Source organism: Biomphalaria glabrata, chromosome 4 (genome assembly GCF_947242115.1).
Source record: "Biomphalaria glabrata chromosome 4, xgBioGlab47.1, whole genome shotgun sequence".
Taxonomy (NCBI): Eukaryota; Metazoa; Mollusca; class Gastropoda; family Planorbidae; genus Biomphalaria; species Biomphalaria glabrata.
Genome location: NC_074714.1, coordinates 1,868,986 through 1,885,000, shown reverse-complemented (window position 1 = coordinate 1,885,000; position 16,015 = coordinate 1,868,986). Strand labels below are relative to the sequence as shown.

General features: G+C 37.3%; 1 long non-coding RNA gene across 1 annotated transcript; it reads right to left on the bottom strand.

The window, feature by feature from the left end:
• Positions 1-7,822: 7,822 nt before the first annotated feature.
• LOC129925906 (uncharacterized) lies at positions 7,823-15,238 on the bottom strand. The gene is made up of 4 exons (XR_008777677.1): positions 15,201-15,238; positions 12,413-12,574; positions 11,130-11,216; positions 7,823-7,862 (listed from the first exon to the last, which is right to left on the bottom strand). It is a non-coding gene; the product is annotated as an uncharacterized LOC129925906 (long non-coding RNA).
• Positions 15,239-16,015: the final 777 nt, after the last annotated feature.

Sequence of the window (16,015 nt, the reverse complement as noted above, 5' to 3'; positions counted from 1 at the left end):
TTCTACAGTTTGAGAAAAGCCTCCATACTTACGCGTCTTGGTCTTCAGTACTACGGTAAGCTTCTACAGTTTGAGAAAAGCCTCCATACTTACGCGTCTTGGTCTTCAGTACTACGGTAAGCTTCTACAGTTTGAGAAAAGCCTCCATACTTACGCGTCTTGGTCTTCAGTACTACGGTAAGCTTCTACAGTTTGAGAAAAGCCTCCATACTTACGCGTCTTGGTCTTCAGTACTAAGGTAAGCTTCTACAGTTTGAGAAAAGCCTCCATACTTACGCGTCTTGGTCTTCAGTAGGCCTACTACGGTAAGCTTCTACAGTTTGAGAAAAGCCTCCATACTTACGCGTCTTGGTCTTCAGTACTAAGGTAAGCTTCTACAGTTTGAGAAAAGCCTCCATACTTACGCGTCTTGGTCTTCAGTACTACGGTAAGCTTCTACAGTTTGAGAAAAGCCTCCATACTTACGCGTCTTGGTCTTCAGTACTAAGGTAAGCTTCTACAGTTTGAGAAAAGCCTCCATACTTACGCGTCTTGGTCTTCAGTACTAAGGTAAGCTTCTACAGTTTGAGAAAAGCCTCCATAATCAAAAGGCAGCTGGCGAAAGAATATAATTAAGTAATAGAACAGTAATATATACATTTGTAACAATTATTTTGTATAGGCCTACAGCGTGTTATAAAGGCTAATTTTAGGCCTGATGCTAAAACTATTTTTGGTAAACTAAACCAAAAGGTGAAGACTTCTTGATTTATCCAATTTGAAAATGTGTTAAGATTACGTAGACATTATTTTAAAAAAATATTTGTCTAAACAAAGCTTTTCTTATCTTATAGATTATAGACGTTACTTCAAAAAAGAAGAAAATTACGCCCTACGCGTTTCATGTGTCAATCTAGTCATGCATGTTAATCAGTGACTTAAACTCTGCTAAGGGAAGGAACCGCTACATCACTAGTATATATCTCAATATTGTAGCTCCCTTTTTCTAAATTATTATTATAGCTTTTATATAGCGCTACTTTCATGCTAATAGCATGCTCAGAGCGCTTTTGGTCCAATCTCATTTGTGGACCAGTAGGGGGGAGGGGGGTATCAAGGAGTAGGTTTTCCGTGCTGCCTTTAGGCGCTCAGTAAACACAACTCAGCCCGAGTCGGGTGTCGAACCTCGAGCCCCCTTCTAGGTAGCCAAGCCAAGCCAATAATTGACATACTAATTTTGTATTGATTCATGCAGTGTCATCGATTATATATAATTATGCAAAATTGAACAGAGAATGGAAAGTTGGAGAAGAAGCGTGTACGGCCTTCACGTGTGGTTCAGTTACTGCGCCTGACGAAACGTAATAAGGGGAATAATACCACACACTATCTTATCTTATATAATACAGACGTTACTTCAAAAAAGAAGACGATTACGTCCTACGCGTCATGCATCTAGTCATGCATATTAACCAATGCCCTAAATTCTGCCAAGTCACTGGTTTTCCTGGCTAGCTCAGGCAACAAATTCCATGTTCTAATAGCACTAGGGAAGAAGGAGTATTTGTACAAATTTGTCCAAGCATATGGGATGAGGAATGTGCCTTTATCTTTGTATATGAAGATTATGGTTCAGTGTTTTATGAATAATTGCTACTTTACTTTTGAGTCTTCTATCCTGAAGGCTTTCTAAATTGAGTGATTTAACTAAAGGTGTTACACTAGTCAAATGTGAATATTTGTTTGTTATGAATCTCACTGCTCTATTTCAGTCATAACTCTCGTTAAGTAGCATGTATTTCCTTTTTTGATACCAAGCAAAATAATTAATTACCAATAAATAATTAAGTAATTGACTAATTCCTTTTTTTATTCCTATTTTGTTAGGTACAACAAATAATTGTGTAAAGTTCTGAGAATGGGTGTAGGAGAAACAACGTGTACAAAAATTGTGTCAGAGAGAAGCAGTGAGTTGATAGAAGCTTTGTAAATAGGCACGACTGAGATTTAATGAATGTCTACAACACACAGGAATCTAGATCTTTTTGGTGTTTCCCATTCAAAATGTTATTGTAGCGTTCAGGTCTCGCCTTGATGGACAGTATTCTGTGCCATATAATTATATTAAACTTGATAAGTGCATTTGAATTTAAAGATACATCTATATGTATGAATATAGGTCTATGTATGTGTGTATCCAGCCAGCTTTTATTTCGACGACCCTTTGTTTGTGATCCCCCCCCCACTGCACTTTAAAGAATAACTTGATTACGTAAAAGAATGGACCTCCTCTCTCTTGATATCCTGCTATAATAAGAACAGCTGCTGACAGGGAAAAAAATGGAGGGGTTTGGTTACGCGAACTGTTACAGCAGAACTAAAACAACATTGAAGAGACATATGAAGATGATGTGTGTATGCTACGATGCCAGCTATTGTATGTTACATAATCAACAGAGTTAGCCCTCATCACTTCGTAACTCACGTCTGCCAGATATTAAATGCTACAAAATTAACAGAGTTAACTCCCATCCCTTCGTAACTTAAGTCTGCCAGATATTGTATGCTACAAAGTTAACAGAGTTAACTCCCATCCCTTCGTAACTCACGTCTGCCAGATATTGTATGCTACAAAGTTAACAGAGTAAACTCCCATCCCTTCGTAACTCACGTCTGCCAGATATTGTATGCTACAAAGTTAACAGAGTAAACTCCCATCCCTTCGTAACTCACGTCTGCCAGATATTGTATGCTACAAAGTTAACAGAGTAAACTCTCATCCCTTCGTAACTCACGTCTGCCAGATATTGTATGCTACAAAGTTAACAGAGTAAACTCCCATCCCTTCGTAACTCACGTCTGCCAGATATTGTATGCTACGAAGTTAACAGAGTTAACTCCCATCCCTTCGTAACTCACGTCTGCCAGATATTGTATGCTACAAAGTTAACAGAGTAAACTCCCATCCCTTCGTAACTCACGTCTGCCAGATACTGTATGCTACAAAGTTAACAGAGTAAACTCCCATCCCTTCGTAACTCACGTCTGCCAGATATTGTATGCTACGAAGTTAACAGAGTAAACTCCCATCCCTTCGTAACTCACGTCTGCCAGATATTGTATGCTACGAAGTTAACAGAGTTAACTCCCATCACTTCGTAACCATAGACATATATAAATATAGACTGGAAAAATGAAAATAACTTCATGTAACTTGAAAACATGTATATCTATTGTTGTCGGATTTCCGAATTCTGAAAAATTGAAAAATTGCATGATCTTCAGTCTTAGAGATTAAACAAAACTCCTAGACATAAATAAAGTACACAGAAATGCAAGTCACAAATTTTCGTTTCATAAAACTCTATTATCGGCCAGTCTATATTTATTTATGTCTATGTTCGTAACTCACGTCTGCCAGATATTGTATGCTACAAAATTAACAGAGTTAACTCCCATCACTTCGTAACTCACGTCTGCCAGATATTGTATGTTACAAAGTTAACAGAGTTAACTCCCATCCCTTCGTAACTCACGTCTGCCAGATATTGTATGCTACAAAGTTAACAGAGTTAACTCCCATCACTTCGTAACCATAGACATATATAAATATAGACTGGAAAAACAGAAATAACTTCATGTAACTTGAAAACATGTATATCTATTGTATTCGGATTTCCGAATTCTGAAAAATTGAAAAATTGCATGATCTTCAGTCTTAGAGATTAAACAAAACTCCTAGACATAAATAAAGTACACAGAAATGCAAGTCACAAATTTTCGTTTCATAAAACTCTATTATCGGCCAGTCTATATTTATTTATGTCTATGTTCGTAACTCACGTCTGCCAGATATTGTATGTTACAAAGTTAACAGAGTTAACTCCCATCCCTTCGTAACTCACGTCTGCATACTTGAGCATTAGCTTTTCGTCTTGCATGATGGAATCAGGATACCCAATTCTCGATTCCATGGAGAATAACTATTCAAAGTCATGGAAAAAAAGAGAAAATATTCTAATTAACCCTTAAAGTACTGAGCTTTTTTTACAAGAGTGCATACACAATGGAAATACAATTCTAGTGTTTAGAGACTAAACTACCACACGCATCTAAAGGGTTAAATAGTTAAAAAAAAACAACAACAAAGTTTATATTGTAATTACATTTGTTATAACTGTAGAGTAACAATAATAAATCAGTGCGATTAGAAATATTTTTTACCAAATGTTTTTGCTTAGCGCAATTTCAAGCTTTTAGCTTTCTCATTACGCTATGAGCCCATCACTTGTCTGAACCAGTAGGGAAAAAGGGGGGGGGGGAAGGGGTATGCGTGAATATTAGCGTGATCGCTTTTTAAATGCGTTTACAAAAGAAAATATTTTTTTACAAAAGGGTTGAACGACCTGGATTCGAACTCAAGGGCTTTAGCCTCTTCAAGCATCCAGAGGTCAATACATTAACCACAGTACCAGTGAGAATAGAAAGGTTTTATAGTTATCTATTGATAACAGTTTGTGTGCCCTTTTTAGCACTGTAGCTTATCTTATCTTATACAGACGTTACTGTAAAAAAAAAAAACGAAAATGATTACGCCCTACGCGTGTCTGTAGGTCAATCTAGTCATGCGTGTAAATCAAAAACTTAAACTCTGCTAAGTCGTCAGTTTTCATGGCTGACTCAGGCAACCCATTCCATTCTCCAATAGAACTAGGGAAGAAGAAGTATTTTTAAAATGAAAAGTAATTTTATTATTTAGATGGAAAAAAAGGATAAATCAATGTAGCTTGCTATACTTTGTAGTGTATATCTATCTATTTCAAAGTCGTTTCCAATATTTCTTAATACCGGATATTCTATAGTATTTAAGATAGTATCAAAAGACGCCTCGCTTTCAAGGGAAGTTGATAACCGGCGAAAAGAAAATCTTAATCGACCACCGGCGGACATTGGTTATGCTTGCTCTGGATGTGGCAAAATATGTAGGTCACAGCAAGGATTGCGTAGCCACGAGAAATATTATAGTGTTGGTGTACTTTCGGACTCGAAGACAAGCCTTATTATTATAGTATTTAAGTTATTATTATTAAATCGCCCACAAAATTTCACCATACCGCGTTCTCTTCTTTGTCTATATTACTGCGTTGTTTTATTGCTTTAAATAATGTTAACAGGGACTTACAAAAAATATGATTCATGAAAATCTTCAAAGTCAAGATTATTACCTTATTTTTGGCTTTTTGAATTGCATCCCTTGAGAGCCAAGAATTCTCAGACAATACTTGATCGAACGCTTTAGAGACTGCCGTATAGATTTCTTTAAGCTGATAATAAATAAACAATTTTTGTTAGAATCTTTAAAAAGCTTTGAATCATTTTTGTCTACATATCGAAGCAATTAGAAATATCAGCAAACGAGGAACCAATGTTTAAACAAGAAGACCACAATTTCTTATTTCAAAAACTTATTCCAAATTTTGATTCTGCAATATGGGTCAGTGTAAAGAGGTGTAGACTGCTTTCCCGTCCGAAATTTGCGCTCGTTGACTATGACATAAGTTGAGCAAAAATTTAAAATGTCATCCACCTCATTTAAGTCATTTTTTAAAAACATTTGTTACTTATGCGTTAACTATCTTGTAACAGCCACGGGCAATGGACAACCCAGTGATCGTCAAGTTTGGACAGTTTATGAACAATCTTAACGTGAACTCAAGTGAACTGTTGTGTAAACCGTAAACTTATGTCAGTGTCTTATGTGTTGTTGGCAATGTAATCTCTTCAGTACTGAATAGAAAAAAAAAAGTAAAGGGGTTCCCGGATCGAAAAAGTTTGAGAACCTCTTGTCTAATGATTCCAGGATTTTCCAGGCCAAGGAGATCATCTGCTCTAGTAGGAAATTACTTTGAAACTATATCTGCATGGTCCGCATTTAAGATGAGGAGGTGGGCCTATATATAGATAACGTTGTACTTGATTCCAATGTTCCTTCAGAGTTGAAGCTTAATTAGTGGTAATTAATTAACTATGTTTGTTATAGAAAAAGGGCAATAAATCTTACAGTAATAAAAGCTATGTCTGTAAATGTACAGTTCTTTTCCTAATATAAGCCTTTTTAAAAAAGTTTTTTTTTAATATTTTGCTTGTTTCGAACTACTTTTGTCTAGCACAGGGGTTCTCAACCTGTGGGTCGCGAACCCCTTGGGGGTCGATTGACGAATTGCCAGGGGTCGCCTTAGATTAGACCATCGAAAAAATGGATTGTTATTGTCTATTCTTTTGTTGCTATCTGTATGTGCGGGGGGGGGGGGGGGGGTCGCGGCACAGTGGGGGATTGTAAAAAGGGGTCGCCGAGCCTAAAAGGTTGAGAAACGCTGGTCTAGCACATCTTTAATACTATAGCTTGATCCGTGCGATATGGTCCAAACATTTCTTCTGTTGGAAAGGGGGTGGGGAGAGAAAGATTACGTGCTGCACTTAGAGGCTCAGCAAACACAACTCAACTCAAGTCACACAACTCAGCTCAAGTCACACAACTCAACTCAAGTCACACAACTCAGCTCAAGTCACACAACTCGGCTCAAGTCACACAACTCGGCTCAAGTCACACAACTCGGCTCAAGTCACACAACTCAACTCAAGTCACACAACTCAGCTCAAGTCACACAACTCAGCTCAAGTCACACAACTCAGCTCAAGTCACACAACTCGGCTCAAGTCACACAACTCGGCTCAAGTCACACAACTCGGCTCAAGTCACACAACTCGGCTCAAGTCACACAACTCGGCTCAAGTCACACAACTCGGCTCAAGTCACACAACTCAGCTCAAGTCACACAACTCAGCTCAAGTCAAACAATTCAGCTCAAGTCACACAACTCAGCTCAAGTCACACAACTCGGCTCAAGTCACACAACTCGGCTCAAGTCACACAACTCGGCTCAAGTCACACAACTCAGCTCAAGTCACACAACTCAGCTCAAGTCGAACAACTCAGATTAAGTCAGGGTTCGGGCTTGAACCCCTTGGAAAGATTGCCTAGAGGACTATACCTCTCAGTTGCCTTGCTTGTACGTTTATGGAGTGGTTTTGTTATGCTGGTGTAACGTTTGTTGAGATTCTTCTGTGTTCCCCTGTTTCTCTTATCTTATCTTATATAATACAGACGTTAGTTCAGTTTAGGGTGAGTATCTAAGGCATGACTGCATTTTCGCAGTTGTTTCGATGCCATAGTATACTAGACCTTTATAGTTTGTCTTTACTTTTGTCTCTACAGGGATTTAGGATTCGAAGTCTACACTAGATACTTATCATACTAGAGTCGAGTCAGCAGTGTGTTGTGTTGTGATTGTGAACATTAATGTGCTACGTACTGGGACAGCAAGGTGGAGAGATGATTATTTAAGTAATATAACAATTATGTTGTAAAACGTGTAACTACAAGGATATTACTTCATCACTTTGTCATCATAAAGTCTAGTCATCTCATTCAACAGTTATATTGTTAATATCTCGTTGACTGTTTATTGCAAGCACCAAGGTGCCTGTTGAATGTCAGGGGCCCGGGCAAACGAGCTAAGGCCTATACGTAAAATCCGAGTCTGTATTAAAAAAAATGTTTTTTGGACTTAACATATTCTCTGTCATGCGCAGTGAAGTACTCGTCAACGTAAAGCCTGCCAACTATGTCTGGAAACATCTCATTGCTGATGTCTACACATTTCTTCTCGAGATTCACCACGTCAGGGCTCTGGAATATTAACATACATGTAACACCAACATATAGGCTACAAATAGAATAGAATACTCCTTGGGTTCTACATTAAGTAAACAAGCTTCACTCGCCTCTTCCTCTTCATCGATTGTCTTGGTAGGCTTTGTAACTGGGGAAATAATAAGGTAAGAATATAGACTGATAAGAATATACAATGATGAGAATATAGGACTACATTGATAAAATTATACACTGATAAGATTATTGACATAAGAATATAGAATAATATGAATATAAACTAATAAGAAATAGACTGATAAGAATATAGAGTGATAAAAATATAGTCTGATAGGAATATACACTGATAAGAATATAGACTCCTAGAAGAAAACTTTTTTTTTAACCTTCCAAATACATTAACTGCAACCTAAGGCTAGAATTTTGTTTTGAACCAAAGTCATCAATTAATCCTGTTAGTCTCATATGACTAGTGATGGGAACTAAACTAACTTTTAAAAGTTAAACTAAAACTAGTTTTCAACTAAAATAAAGTAGTTAAACTATTAGTTTATCATGAATTTCAAAAGATAGTTAAACTAAACTAAAAAAAGTTAATTAAACTATAACAAACTTTTTTTTGGGTGGGGGGGGGGGGGAAGGGCGGGGTTGAACTAGACCTATATAGATATAATCACCCGACTGTATGCCACGGTCCGATCTTATTCTTTTAACATTCTAGTAATATTTATCTATGATAAAATCAGTATTAAGGAATATGTTTCTTACAAAAACGTTAATGCACAATAAAATAAAATGTCTAAAATATGTGTGCTTGTATTTTTGCCTTGAATTAAAACCCTTAGAAAATAATGGTACTCTTTTTTTTTATAAATATATTAACTTATTATATAACGGAAAATCTTACTTATACTGGTAAAGTTTAAAATCTCATTAAATAACATAGATTTAGAATTTCAAATTTAGATCTAGTATCCAAAAAAATAGAAACGAAATCGTTGGAGTTTTTAAAACATTTGACCTGTATAACTATTTTATAGTGTAAAATACATGCTTGACTAACCATGCCGATGTGCTATTTTCTTGTCTGACCACTAAAAATACAACTATCATCATTGGCCTCCTTCAGTCGTAGAACGACTACGGTCCATCTCAGAGCACACTTCCTCATGTGGCTGTGGAGCCCTATTTTGGAGAGACACTCCCGTCCACAGATAGCGCAGGTTAAGGTGGCTTTTGCTTCGGTGGTAGAGGAGCTGGCCGTTTATCGGATTGTACGTTTTTCTTCCTGAGCTGAGATCCATGTACTTTCACTGTCCATAGCTTTCTTGGTCACTGTCTCTCCATCTGTTGCGGTCTAGAGCTATATCTTCCCAATTGTCATTACTGATGTTCACTGATACATCTATGTAACGGAGGTGGGGGCGACCAGTTTTTCTTGTGCCAGTCGCGAGTTGTCCATAGAGGATGACTTTCGGGATGCGCTTGTCCTCCATCCGGCGAACATGTCCAAGCCAGCGCAAACGGCGTTGTCTGAGGGCTGTAAAGATGCTGGGAATGCCTGATCGCGCAATGATCTCAGTATTGCACACTTTTTCTTTCCATGTGACATTCAAGATCCTACGGAGACATCTCAAATGGAATGAGTTCAGTTTTCTCTCTTGCTTTGCGTAGGTGGTCCATGATTCACTGCCATACAGCAGTGTACTCATAACGCATGCCTTGTAGACTTCCATTTTGGTCACCGTAGTTAGCTTGTGGTTTTCCCAAACTCTTGGCCTGAGTCTAGCAAAGGTCGAGGCAGCCTTCCCTATGCGTTTTTTTTTATCTCCTCTTCTAGAGACAGGTCATCTTTAATTGCGGATCCCAGATAGCAGAATTCGTTTACGGCGTCCAGCTTGTTATCGTCTATGATGATGGAGGGTGGTGCTGTAGCAGGTGGTCCCATAACATTTTTCTTCGTGCTAATAGTCAAGCCATATTCTTTACAGGCCTGAGAGAAGCGGGACATTAGTGACTGAAGTTCCTCTTGCGTGTGTGCCACTACCGCTGCGTCATCCGCGAATAGCATATCTCTTACGAGGGTGGCTCTGATTTTAGTTTTGGCCTTCAGTCTGGCGAATATTTAGGAGTTTGCCATCAAATCTGGAATGGAGATAGATGCCTTCGGTGGATTTGTCAAACGCGTGGTGGATTAGCAGTGAAAATAGTATTCCAAAGAGGGTTGGGGCCAGGACACATCCTTGTTTAACTCCGCTGTTTATATTGAAACTTTCAGAGCTGGCACCGTTGAATTGCACTGTACCCATCATATTTTGGTGGAAAGAAATGATTACATTTAGTAGCTACAACTAAAACTATTGCATAACGGTTAAACGCGCAAGGGAAAAAAAGGGTAGTCTTGTTATTATGGACTTCACACTCAGTAGGCCTACACGTGTACGTCTATCTGGCCAGGTTGTTAAAATCAGTCGGACACACTGTCTATTTACTTTCTGGGCAGGGAGGGTGTATAACTATTTTAGTGTAAAGATATATCTACGAACATGCTTGACTAGCCACGCCAGTGTGTTATTTTCTTGTCTGACCTCTAAACATTAAGCAAACACTATTGCATAACGCTTAATGCAGGGTAGTCTTACAGTATTATCGACTACACACGTACAGTACACTAGGCCTATATGTGGTCATGTGTATGTCTAGCTGACCAGGTTGTTAAAATCAGTTGGACTCAGTCTGTTTACTTTATGGTCAGAGAGGGTGTGCATTAAGATTTTTTTTTCTAGAGTTGGTTACCCTAACGCTTTTAGATCTGTATAGGCCTTGCTGTTGATTTATTCATATTCATAATAGGCCTACTGCATAGAAGCTTTTGGCTAAAAATGTTTAACATTTTATAATACTGCTACTTTCAAGTGCAAATATTTACTCCCATAACTTCTACCAAGATCTTACTTTACCCTCTTCGAATGCAGACTGACTAAATAGTTGTTAACTGCATCATTTTTTTTTTGATAATCAAAGTTATTGATATCACATGACCAGAAAACAGGGAGTGCGTTTTAACCTTGACCACATGTTGAAAAGTTTTACAAATTTTAATTAAACTTTTTAGTTAGTAACTAAAAAATAATTAATTAAACTACGATTTTAAGTAAATTTTTTTTTCTAGTTAAATAATGGCCTTAACTAAATTTTTTTTAGTTAAACTAAAAGTTTCTAACTTTTTAGTTAACTTTTGCCCATCACTACATATGACCTATATTTTCTAAAGCCATGTTGTAATGGAGTATGGAAATTATATAGGCTATGTCTTTATCGTACACGCTAGTGCAACATAAAATAAAATCTAGATTTTGATCTCTAATAATGACGAAAGTAATTAGGTCAGTTGCTGACAATGCAGACGCCAACATACCTGCCCGGCCGTTCAGACATGACTTGTAAAATATTTTGACATTTCTCTTGAATCTCGACTCGCCGTCCACTTCGTGGCTCAACAGATCTCCAAAACAAAATAAATAAATAATAATTAAAATATAAAAAAGTAATAAATAAATAATATTAATTTGTAAACTAGTTAAGTTTTTTTTTTAAAAACTCATATGGGTGGCATGTTTACATTACTACTTATCTTATCGTTACTTCAAAAAAGATGATTACATTCTACGCGTCATGCATTTAGTCATGCATATTAACCAATGACCTAAATTCTGGTTTTCCTGGCAAGCTCAGTCAAACGTGGCCTAATCATTGGCAAATATAGGCATATACAAGGCTTTTATAGACCTATGAATGAGTATTTGATTTAATGATTTTTGGGGGTCATTTTATCTTATATAATACAGACGTTACTTCAAAAAAGAAGATGATTACGTCATGCATTTAGTCATGCATATTAACCAATGACTTAAATTCTGCCAAGTCACTGGTTTTCCTGGCTAGCTCAGGCAACCCATTCCATGCTCTAATAGCACTAGGGAAGAAATGTGTCCTAGCATATGGGACGAGGAATGTGCCTTTATCTTTGTGTCTTTTCAGAGTATTTTATTAAATTTTATAAGTTTTAATGTTGACTTCTAAATATCATTTAGTAGGCTTGAGATATGTTATTATGTGTCTACTAAGAGAAAAACATAGGAATAGATTTTAAAAGGTAAGGAATGAAAATTTCAAACAATTTACAAAGAGATGTTAAAGACTTGAGATTAAATAACTATACGAATTTATACATCTATTCACAGATTTACTTATGCTCAACTTAGTTCTCAATAATTTTTGGATGGGGAAAATTGTGATTTCCTGCGATAAAAATATAAGCCGTAGGCCCTATATCGAGGTATGTGTCTTTCTGTATATTAATAAGTCTATTCATTTATTTAAGGTGTTTTTTTTTTACTGAGTGGTAAAGTGCTTGTCTTCCGAATCGAAGGTCCAGAACAACGACCATCGCCTTTCCCCAATTAAAGTCAGGTAACCATTAGAGTTGGGTGGACTCAGGGGCTCTCCCCAAAAATCTGAGATGCGAACCCAGGATACCAGATTTGGAAGCCCAGCAATTAACCACTCAGCCAACGCGCCCTCTTTAAAATATAGGCTACATTATAAATTACATTTAAGTTACTTGTAAGTGTCATCATTAATTTAGGTCAACATATGAATCTCTTTTTTTTTTCAGTCAATGCGTTACCATTAACTTACATTTGAGTCTTTTTTCGAGTCCATTTACTACTGTCAGGTCTAAATCTATCTTTGTTTCCTTGACCTTGAAGATTTGATCTTTGACCCACTGACCGCATGCATATTCATAGAAGTTGTCACACGGAGCTACACTCTTGTTTAAGTAAGATAAAATTTGTGCCGCTAGTTGGTGAAATAAAAGGAAAAGAAAAATATAGATCTATGCATTATACTTTAACTCTTTCTCTCCTAACTGACGATACCAACGTTGATTCCATCAGAATGTGGTAAATAATTACGGAGAGAAAGAGTTAATATTCATTGTAAAAGTAAAGTAAAGTTCCCCATTCAGACCTTGTGGTCTTTTGGGCAGATGATGTAAAGGTCATCTGTTTCTGTGGCCTACGGTTTACGTTGATGTCATACGGCCAGCAAAACGACTAAACGCTTTTGCTTTTTCCCCAACTTATGTCAGGTACCCATTAGAGCTGGGTGAACTCAGAGGCGCCTAAAGATCCCGAAATTAAAAATCCAAGTTTTCACCAGGATTTGAACAGGGACCACCGGTTCGGAAGCCAAGCGCTTTACCGCTGAGCCAACGCGCCTCCAATATTCATTGTAGAATATCCTGAAATTTTGAAAAAAATATGGATTGGTTTTAAATTGTGAGACACTCTAATGACGCCGGACCTGTGACACATAGCAACGAGCTATTGCTCTAGACTGCCCACAGGCTGTGACGTCGCAAGTCAGTGTTCAGGCCTTTTTTAACGATTGGCCTCGTTCGAACCCAGGACCATCAAGATAGCAGCCCAGAGCGCATGGTGACGACACGAGAGTTATTCTGGAAATACATGAATTAAGCTATAGACAAAACATTCATCAATCATTAAATCACGAATTTTTAACTAAGAATATATTGTAGTAACTCCAAAGGCGGACCGAAAGGGTTAATGGGTGTGCGGCCTACTGACACACACGACTCTGGCCAATCACACAGGTCAACGGCTGTTGAACAAGGGGACATTACTGCACTATAGTACACGCAAGTATAAACTGTGTTGTGGTCATGTGACCGAGAGCCTTTAATGTCGAGAGACAGTGTGTAAGAAAGGACAGTCGAGTCCAGTACAGCAAGGCAATAAGGACTGTGTGGTACCTTGTGAGTCCTCCAAAATGTAGCTGTACGAGTCTAGAAGTAGACAGAAAGACTTGTAGTGTTTAGTAGGCAGGTCTATTGTACAAGAAAGCATTTGAAGTTAGTGTAGCCAATTGTGTTGAATTGGCTGTCGATGTATTTGTAATTAAATCGCCACTTTGTTACTTGAAGCCCTATTGTCAAGTTCTGGTGTTAGATGTGCTGTGTTGTGTTTAGCGGTGTTTACAGAAGGCCTGATAGAGAAGATCGTAACAATATTGATCACAGTTCTCCAACTAAGATTATATTGATCACAGTTCTCCAACTAAGAATACATTGATCACAGTTCTCCAACTAAGAATATATTGATCACAGTTCTCCAACTAAGAATACATCGATCTCAGTTCTCCAACTAAGAATATATTGATCACAGTTCTCCAACTAAGAATACATTGATCACAGTTCTCCAACCAAGAATACATCGATCACAGTTCTCCAACTAAGAATATATTGATCACAGTTCTCCAACCAAGAATACATCGATCACAGTTCTCCAACTAAGAATATATTGATCACAGTTCTCCAACCAAGAATACATCGATCACAGTTCTCCAACTAAGAATATATTGATCACAGTTCTCCAACCAAGAATACATCGATCACAGTTCTCCAACCAAGAATACATCGATCACAGTTCTCCAACCAAGAATACATCGATCACTGTTCTCCAACCAAGAATACATCGTTCACAGTTCTCCAACCAAGAATACATCGATCACAGTTCTCCAACCAAGAATACATCGATCACAGTTCTCCAACCAAGAATACATCGATCACAGTTCTCCAACCAAGAATACATCGATCACAGTTCTCCAACCAAGAATACATCGATCACAGTTCTCCAACCAAGAATACATCGATCACAGTTCTCCAACCAAGAATACATTGATCTGGAAACGTTAAGATCCTTCATTACGACACCAGCTGCTGAATATCGTGTTTTCTGCGTTGCCTTGTGCAGACGTAGTCTGAATGTTGAGTTACAATTTTCGCATTAAAAAAAAAGGCGCAAAATCTATACAAAACAATGACAAAACAAAAAAAAATAAGCTTCAATAACAAGCAAATAAAAAAAAACCTTAAAAAAACAAAAACAAAACAACAAAGCTTATATAAGGGAAAGAAACGCACAATTGCTGCCATATAGGCACTAGTACTGCAAGATTTATCTCCCTTTTCCCATAAAGAACTAATTAATTACCCCTAACTAATTAACTAATTGGTTAGTTTTTTTATTGATTCACGTGTTGTCATCGATATTAAATAATTGTGCAAGGTTTTCTCTTGTTCCGAGATTTGGAAGTTTGAGAAAAAACGGGTACAAGATTTATACCGAGCAAAAAGAGAGAATTGATATAAAAGCTTTGTTAAAAAAGACCGTCTATGTTTAAACTTTTCTGTTATTTGCTTAGTGCAAATTTTTTAATGTTCTCTTATTTTACATCTACAAAAGTTGAATAATAGTCTTTTTAAGTCTGTAAAGTTCTCATCTCTCTCTCTGTAAAGTTAACAACTTTGGATTAGAGTATTAAATGTGACGCATTAATTACAATTGGCATAATTTTATTCTGTAAATGAAGACAAAAAAAAAAGCACCAATGGACTACTCACCTGACTTAACACAATGTTCTGTCTGACACACGCCTACAACGTTGGAACAAAAAGATTTTTATTTTAGATTATGAAATGACAGATCAGATCAGGTTTACCCCCCTTTATACATGTTCACTCTCTAAACAGCAATAAAGCTTATACAAGTCTAAGAATGAGATCGTGATAAAATATATAAGCTTGTCCACAATCTCTCTGTCTCTCTCCGTCTCTATCTCTCTGTCTCTCTCCCTCTCTATCTCCTGTCTCTTTCTTTCTCTGTCTCTCCATCTCTCCCCCACTCTCCCTCTTTCTCTCCCTCTGTCTCTTCTTCCCCTGTCTCTCTGACCCCCGCCCCTTTCCTCTCTCTGTTATGACTATCAAACCTCAGCTAAATAAAGACTAGTTCATGCAAAAGTTAATACATTGAAACTGAAGAATAGAGTCTGTGTGAACTAAGATCAGAAGTAAAAAAATAAACTGGTCCTCCTGAAGCTCAATCATATAATGTAGAAGTTATAATGAAGTTCTTTAAATAATTGGTTCTGTAGTTTTACCCACGGCAACAACTAGAATCAAGTTTTTTTTGACGTTGCTTCAGACATGAAGATGCCTTAGCTCAAACCCCTTTCAGGACGAACTAGGGCAGTGGTTCTCAACCTATGGGGGGGGGGGGAGGGTCGCATGCCCATTTGTCAGGGGTCGCCTAAGACAATCTGAAATTTGGGTTTTTTGGTCTATTTATCATTGGAAATTATTATTTTTTGGTCGTTTTAAACAAGCACATCTCTACCATAGTTGGTATACATTTTCATTTCTAATATAAAAAAAAAGGG